Source organism: Pristiophorus japonicus, chromosome 12 (genome assembly GCF_044704955.1).
Source record: "Pristiophorus japonicus isolate sPriJap1 chromosome 12, sPriJap1.hap1, whole genome shotgun sequence".
NCBI classification, from domain to species: Eukaryota; Metazoa; Chordata; class Chondrichthyes; family Pristiophoridae; genus Pristiophorus; species Pristiophorus japonicus.
In genome coordinates this window covers 163,800,779-163,809,467 of record NC_091988.1, presented here as the reverse complement: position 1 = coordinate 163,809,467, position 8,689 = coordinate 163,800,779, and the positions used below count along the sequence as shown (strand labels likewise).

Genomic DNA, 8,689 nt, shown 5'->3' with positions numbered 1-8,689 from the left:
AAAGGTTAACTCTATTTCTCTCTCCTCAAATGCTGCCTGACCAGCTGAGTGTTTCGAGCATTTTCTCTTTTTATTTCAGATTTCCAGTATCTGCAGTGTTTTGCTTTTGTGTTATTGTTTAATCTCATCTGTCGTATTTCTGCCACAATCTCTCGTCACTCCTCCGCCATAAACATTCACCGCATCTCGCCACAAACACTCGCCGCTCATCCGCCCCGGCCTTCCCACTCCTCTGCACCTGGGCCCTGCCGATGTTCCTGCCCACGCTCCAAAACGGCGACTAGGGTTTTGATGATGTCACCCAGTCGCCCATCTCAAAATCCTTGGAGCAGCTCGCGCTGGAGGTTGAAGTGGTATGCCGCACCAGCTCTTTTGTAGCCTGACCTGCGGAGCTGTTCTCTCGCAGGTCGGGGGAGCCCAGAAGGGCCGAGGGCCCAGGGGCAGCACGGGCCAGCCCACACTATGATGTGTTTGCGCACTAGGTCCGTGCAGCAGAGCAGGTCTCCAGTCGTCTTCGTTAATCCTTGCCACTGGGACAAGACCTAGCTTTGTCAAGTCCGTGTGGTGGCTGGTGTGCAACGGCCACCACACGTTAAAAAAATTCACGCGCAGGCACCTTCCACCTCCTCAATTGGAGTTCAGGACTGGAACATTGGGTCCTTCATCGAAACACCTGTGAACTCGTGGAAGCAAGTCATCCTCGTTCGAGGGACCGCCTATGATGATGATGATGATTTTTACTCAAAATTCTGTTCTGCTCCAGAGTCTTGACATTTCTCTTGCTGCTTTTAAATTTACTCTTTCCTGAATCTTCCATCCCCACTAACAGCCCTTCATTAGTTTAAAGCCCCCATCTACTGCCCTAGTTATTTGATTCGCCAGTTCAAGTGCAAAAGCCCATAGAAAGTCTGTGGGTAAGTGTAATGAACTAGCACATCTGGAGTAGCAAGGCAAATCGAGCAGCAACTGGCCAATTTCTGCATTTAACTGGTCGTGTGCGGTGACAGGCAGTTGCTTAGCGCTGATAACCTCCCCATTATTTCTACCGCAAAACTCTGGCCAATGTGTAATTTTTATTGCTGTGTCTACCTGCACTCACACTTTCAAGGCATATTTGAACCCCTACGGAGTCTGTTCATTTAAGGCCTCAAAAAAACACGCATTATTCTTGGTAATTGCGCAAAACCGACGTTTCAGCTTCAGGAGATGGGCAAGCTTTATAATTACGGGGCACGTTACTCCCTTTATGCCGTGAAGCGCACACTCCTTTGGGTTTAAACAGCCAGTCAAATTCACCCACTCACTCGGCAGCAAAGTGACAGGCTCACCAGAAGCAGGGATTAGAGAAGTACACCACGGAGGAATGCTGCTCGCAGAGGCCAGCTCACTGGTCGTGATCTTTACTCCCCTTGCTGCCGATGTGTAAGGTTGGATCTGCCATTCGAAAAGCTTCTCTCGAGTTTGCGGCTGGTTAAAAGTGATCTGACCATGCCAGGGGATGTGACATCCGCACCCGAGCCAGTCAACCAGACGTATTGTAAAGTCAACCAGAACTTCAGATAGCAATTCCAGTCCGCCGTCCACGTTATTGTATTTGTGGTGGGTTTCCTGGGGCATTGCTGGGTCTTGCTCGCCATATGTTTGCAGCGGAGGAAGTGGACCAGCGTGAACTTGTTTGTGTTTACCCTGGGCTTGGCGGATCTGCTGTATGTCATCACCTTGCCCTTCCTGGTGTCCTACTATGCCAGTCATGGCCGCTGGATTTTTGGGAAGACTTTTGCTGGTTAACGAGGCTGATTTTCCACCTGAACTTGTACAGGAGCATCGGATTCCTCACTTGTATCAGTGTCCAGCGCTACCTGGGCATCGTGCACCCCATGAAGGTGATGGGCCGGTGGAGACGCCGACACTCGGCGCTGACCAGTATCTTGGTCTGGGGGCTGGTCCTAACCCAAACCTCGGTGGATTTATACTTCACCAAAATGCCGCTGGCACAAAATGCCACGACACTACGGGGAATGAGCACAAAAGCAAAATACTGCGGATGCTGGAATCTGGAATAAAAACACAAAATGCTGGAAATCTCAGCAGGTCAGGCAGCATCTGTGGCGAGGAAGCAGAGTTAAAGTTTCGGATGGATGACCCTTCCTCAGAACTGGAGAGTGTTGGAAAAGAACAGATTTTTAACATGCACTGAAAGGGGGAGGGGAGGAAAGAACAAAAGGGAAGGTCTGTGATAGGGTGGAAGACAGAGAGATTAGAGAGACAAAAGGGATGATGGGTCAAATTGAAATGTTGATGCCAGATGGCACTGTTTAGCAACTTACTGAATGTTGCCTCAAAGCTCCAGTGAAATGTGTGAGGTGAATTCAGACATTGTTCCTACATTTAATTTTAAATTTTATTCTTTAGGTTTTAAACATTCCTTCCAGTATTGGCCCTGGGTATGCCTTGCCCTCCACATGCTCATACAGCCTTGAGTTCTACTGCTCCCACAGTCCAGGACTGTCTCTGTCCCTCCAACCAGCAAACCTGCTGCTCCACTGCTCTGGACCAGCTTCTCTTCTCAGCCTGTTTGCTGGCCTTTGTGAGCACAGTCCGCTCACTTTCTTCCTGTTACGGGCTCATCTTCAATGGTCGACGTTTGTCAGTCACTCCGCACCTTCTGAATGGCCACAGCTTGTGAGGCTCCCACTCTCATTGACTGGCATAGAATTTACAGGTCGTTCAACAGAGCTGGCGTTTATCCTCCACATAAGCAAATAGTCCAAATCCCATTTGCCCATCCTGGTTCCATGTCCCTTTTATTCTCCTTTCCACCTATCTAACCTGTCTTAACTCCTGACTCCCCAAAGCCTTTCCACCATCTACAAGGCACAAGTCAGGAGTGTGATGGAATACACTCCACTTGCCTGGATGAGTACCGCTCCAACAACACTCAAGAAGCTCAACGCAATCCAGGACAAAGCAGCCTGCTTCATTGGCACCCCATCCACCGCCTTAAACATTCACTCCCTGTACTACCAACATACAGTGGGTGCAGTGTGTATCATCTACAAGATGCACTGCAGCAACTCACCAAGGATTCTTTGGCAACACCTCCCAAACCTGCAGCCTCTACCATCTAGGAGGACAAAGGCAGCAGGCACATGGGAATATCATCACCTGCAAGTTCCCCTCCAAGTGACACACCACCCTTACTTGGAAATGTATTGTCATTCCTTCATCATCGCTGGGTCAAAATCCTGGAACTCCATCCCTAACAGCACTTCACTACAAGGACTGCAGCGGTTCAAGAAGGCAGCTCACCATCACCTTCTCAATCGCTATTAGGGAGGGGCAATAAATGCTAGCCTTGCCAGTGATGTCCACATCCCATGAATGAATATGTAAAAAACCTATTAAATTATTACTGCATCAGTGTGGTCCATGTAAGAGAACTGTTGGGACACCCAAAGGTACTCAAAATGACTTTATTTAAAGGATTATTGTAGATCGTCTCCCTTGGCTCAGGGGGCCAGAAACATGGGCAGGCAGACACCAGAAATACACCCGAAGTGGTCCATGTGCCCACTTGGTCCGTGAGAATGATGGGCAATGCTGCATTTTTCCTATATTACCTGTCTTCCAATATTTGCAGACATTTTCTTTTTTATCTTCACTGATTAGTTGCAAAAATACGTTTACAAAACTCTGGGTTATTACTGCAATCAGTGGTGAGATTAGAGGTACTGTGCTGTCCAGAAGCTGCTTTCACACACAGTTCATTATCATTGTAAACACCTTTGTTGAAGCCATGAATCGCAATTTTTCTTATTGCTCAATATACAGTCCCTGCTTTGGTTGTGGCAGAGAACAGTTTTTAGAACAAAAATAAGGCATCTGTGGTCCCTATGGTTGTGGGGAGCACAGAGTTGATGAGGAAATTTTATTTATTCACGGGATGTAGGCGTCGCCTGCAAGGCCAGCATTTATTGCCCATCTCTAATCGCCCTCGTGAAGGTGGTGGTGAGCTGCATTCTTGAATAAAATGGAGTGGCTTCCTAGGCTATTTCAGAGAGAAGTTAAAAGTCAGCCATATGATTTATTTAATTTATGTAATTTAATTTAAATTCCCCAGCTGCCATGGTGGGATTTGAACTCATTTCTGCAGATTATAAATCTAGTCCTCTGGACTGTTAGTCCAGCAACTGTTCCCCACAGAGGCTAAAGTGCACTGAATATCAGGCCTGTTTTAAAGGATATTATCTGTTTTTGGCTGATGTTTGAAACCTTTTACAATTTTTATCCTTAAAAAGGAGTGGGCAATGCCCTCTTCTGATCTTGTGCACTAATCTCAGTTTCAGCACTATGCTATGTTGCGATGATTTCTGTCATTATCTCTGCGTCTATGAGGTGATAACAAGCATCTGCAATCTGAAGTAGGAAGGATATGTTTCCAAAAATGAAGAGTGTAGACACTTTTGACCACTGTAATTAGGCACAGTACGTTACAGCACAGTACACAATGTGCTACTACTGTGTGTTTCTTGTTTTCTTTCAGGTGTTCCAAATTAATAAACAAGTATCAAAATTGGCAGTGAATTTAGGTCATTGAAGTTCTGACAATGTAGGAAAACACCTCAGTATTGTGAAGACCCCTTTGCAGACTGTGAAACCAGCTCAGTCACAACAAACTGTGCGCTGTGCATGTGATGATTTTGTCATTTCTGATTTAAATTTTCTACTGTTTGTTTTCTGCATTAAACGTACTTGCAGCATTAGAGGTCCACTCGCACTTACAGCTTTTTTGTGCACTGTTGGCTTGTTTGGTTAATTTCAACCCCAAGTTGCAAACTTATAATGTAAAACATTGGATGTGCTTTTGTGTGTCAATCAAAGACGCAATGAATACTGGACTTTTGGGAACATCTCTAAATAGCAACTGTTTCTTCGTTGTTTTGCTCAGGGAAAGTGCTGAGAGTTTTCATGAGACAAGAGGTACAGCTAAATCACAAGTAATGGACACATGGATAGTAGGCAGTGGCCAGTAAAAACAACATAATTTACACATTAAGAAGGTTAGGCATTAAAAATACTTTTCTCTTAACGTAGCTGAAAATGAACCCATTTCCACCATTTTATGTTTAAATTGTTAGATTTCTGAGATTTTTTAAAATGAATTCCTGGGACACAGGTGTCACTGATAAGGCCAGCATTTATGGCCTATCCCTAGTTTGCCTGAGAAGATGGTGGTGAGCCGCCTTCTTCAACCATTGCAGCCTGTGTGATAAAGTTACTCCAACAGTGCTGTTAGGTAGAGAGTTCTAGGACTTTGTCCCAGCTACGATGAAGGAAGGAATAGCGATATATTTCCAAGTTGGGATGGTTTGTAATAGAGGTCACGGGTTTGGGAAGTGCAGTTTGTACACATGCAGAACTGCTGGAGTAACATCTGACTACTTGGTGATTTTCAACGTCACCCCATTGGCGGTAACCTGAGAGAGCCCCTATGATCATAGGAACAGGAGTAGGCCATTCAGTTCCTCAAGCCATTCAGTGAGCTCATGGCTGATCAGTAACTTAGCTGCATTTATCCGTCTTCGTTCGATATTCCTCAATACCCTTACCCAACAAAAATCTACAACCCACCCGCAGTAGAACCGCTAATTGAAATGTAATGAAAAACGAGCAGGTTCTATAAAAGGCAGGACATCCACTCCAGTTGACCCGCCATGTGGTGAACTTGAAAATGATCCCCATGTCTTTTATGCAGAGCAGAAACAATAGAGATCCAATCTCTGGGGCATTTCATTCATAAACTTGATCATAAACTTACTGTAATTCAACAATTGATCAAGACTTCAGCAAGATTGGAGGTGCTTTAAAAGAGGAGCACTTAAAGGACCTCTTATAATTGAGCTTTCATGGGAGCTTGGAGAGCAAATAGGTCCCCCATAAGCAAGCTGCACAGTTCTTTGGCAATTGCCAAGTCAAGTTTAAATAGTGGAAGTTGTTTTTAAAGCACCTTAAAAAATATTATTTAATGTTTGAAGTTTTCAATATGAAAGAACGCATGACAGGGAGATCAGCAGGTGCAAGTTGTGATGATCTGGAACGTGCTGCCTGAAAGGGTGGTGGAAGCAGATTCAATCGTAACTTTCAAAAGGGAATTGGATAGATACTTGGGAAGAAAAAAATGTGCAGGGCAAAGGGGAAAGAACAGGGTAGTGGGACTAATTGGTTAGCCCTTTCAAAGAGCCAACACTGGCAAGATGGACTGAATGAGCTCCTTCTGTGTTGTAAGATTCTATGATTTTGTACCAGAATTGAACCCACCTTTATGCCACCAGACCATAACTGAAAATTGGTATTGGAAGGGCTTTCTTTTCACCTGCTCCTGATGAAGTTATGGAAATGCCTCATTCACAGTGGGCTCTTTGGAGATGATTATCCTGGACCTGAACCACACACTCTGTGACCATAACTCGCTGAATATGTTCCAAGCACCACAATCCCAAAGTGATAAGATCAATTTCTGACTTTTTGGCGGCCTCACAAGCCGTATGCAAGATCTTCAGTTGAGGTCCCAAACTGAATTGATTCTATACAAATTGGTCCTATGATGAAGTTAGTGATATTTTTTACCTAGTCACTCCTTTTGCCCTGCTTGCTTGTAACAAATAGCCTTTAAGTATTTATTTCTTATATTGTGTTTGACTGACTATTACTTCATCAAAAGTTCCTTTTACATTTTGAATATCTGTTCCTGCATGCCTTTGTTTGCATAATTTTCTGGGGGTGATATTGTTTTTGATATTGGTTTTGTACACACCCTTTCTCACAATAGTCTTTGTTTAATTTGTTCACAGGTCAGGGACCATTTACTGACCATCCCTAGGTGTCCTGATGGCAAAGAATCAAGGGCCCCATTTCGCCACCATTTTTGGCTTCTGCTGTATTTTTTGCAGCAGACCTAAATCTACAAGTTTCACCAAGGTTTCTACATCATCCTAAACTACTTAGGACCAATTTTTCCAGTTCCCGATTTCTTGATGTCACTGGGGATGCTGACTACCAGCAGCGCCATTTGCCATTTCTGGCCATTTATGTGTGTTTGGCCAACTAGGATTTTTCAAAAGCGGCACAATGCACCATTCTGGAAAACCTTATCTGCACGTAAGCAAATCGGCGCATAGAAGACGCTATTGTTTTAGCGGAGCTGAAGACATGGCACCGGGGGAGGGGGGGTGGGGAGCCTTTTGGCCCAGGATAGTGGTGGCACCGGGGGGCCATTTGGCCTGGGATAGGAGCAGCACCGGGGGCATGGAGCTATTCAGCCCAGGATAGGAGCAACATCTGTACTGGGAGCGGGGAGCTATTTGGCTTGGGATAGTCAGAGGCTGAGTTAACAGCAGATGGAATGCCCTTTGACAGTCAGTCTTAACGGTTAGTTCAATTAAGGTGTAATATGGGATTCTGTTTCAACACTGAATATTTGTTTTGTGTAACTTGTACGTTGTTTGTCATTTTTAAAGATCCACCTGTCATTAACTCATAGAACCAGTAGAATTGTTTAATTAAAATAAAGACTAAAAGTAAGAATAGATCATAATTAGTAGCACTATGATTAATATTGTGAGCTGGCTATAATCAACTCATGTCACTCATGAGCTCACTGACCAATTTCTTTGGAGATATTTTCTCAATCTCTTTGTAACAATGGGATTGCAGGGGGCCATTCGGCTCGGAATAGGAGTGGCATGGGGAGAGGGGTGGGGGGTGCTTTCATACCGGGATAGACATACTCAGGACCCCATCATCCGAGGCTGTGGGTCCCACTGAGGTGCTGCGAGCCACACCCAGGGTGAGGAGGACAAGGAGAGCTCAACCGCGCTCTCCTGAGGTGCAGGATCTAACAGATATGGTTCACATCATGGCAATGAGTGAGGAGAGCATTGACCTTACCCGATCACTCCTGGCCACCATCAGTGGGGTGGGTAATGAGGGAGAAGTAACAACACTCTCACAAGAAATGGGAAGGCTGTCCATGAACATGAGGAAGGGAATATCTCAGTCACCCGAAACAATGTCGCTGCGCATGAGGGAGGGAATGTCGCAAGTAGCTGATGCGCTGTCAGTGAACATGCGGGAGGGAATGTTGCAGGTAGTTGACACAATGTTGCTCAACATGAGGGAGGGCATGTCACAGGTAGCTGAGACACTGTTGGCGAACATGAGGGAGGGAATGTTGTAGGTAGTTGAGACACTGTCAGGGCACATGAGGGAAGGAATTTTGGAGTTAGCTGCTGCAATAAGGGAACATGCCCAGACCCCATCCCATTGACGGAATCAAGTGCCACTCCCACTCCACTCCCCAGACAAGCCTCTGAAGAGGCCCAGGCCAGGCCTTCTGCATTACTGCCTGTCGCCTCCGCCCCTCCACCCACCATCAAGAAGTGCACATTACCTGAGATGTTCGAAAGAATAAGCTTGGTACCAACCCGAGAAACGCTGCGCCACCATCTGCGGGCAGGGGTGGAGTCACCAAGACCAAGCACAGCGAGCGGTCTTAGAATAAGGTGGAGGAGAGATGGGTGCAGCCTTTCTTTGCTGCTACTGTTGTTGTTATTATTATTGTTACTATTGTAACTGTTCTCAAATTAAAAAATTTTTGTAAGTTATGTAAATTTACAAGTTTAAGAGTTAG

At 45.4% G+C, this 8,689-nt stretch overlaps 1 pseudogene; it reads left to right on the top strand.

Moving 5' to 3' along the window:
• The first annotated feature begins 1,488 nt into the window (after positions 1-1,488).
• Positions 1,489-4,583, top strand: LOC139276886 (P2Y purinoceptor 1-like; annotated as a pseudogene).
• The last annotated feature ends 4,106 nt before the right edge of the window (positions 4,584-8,689 follow it).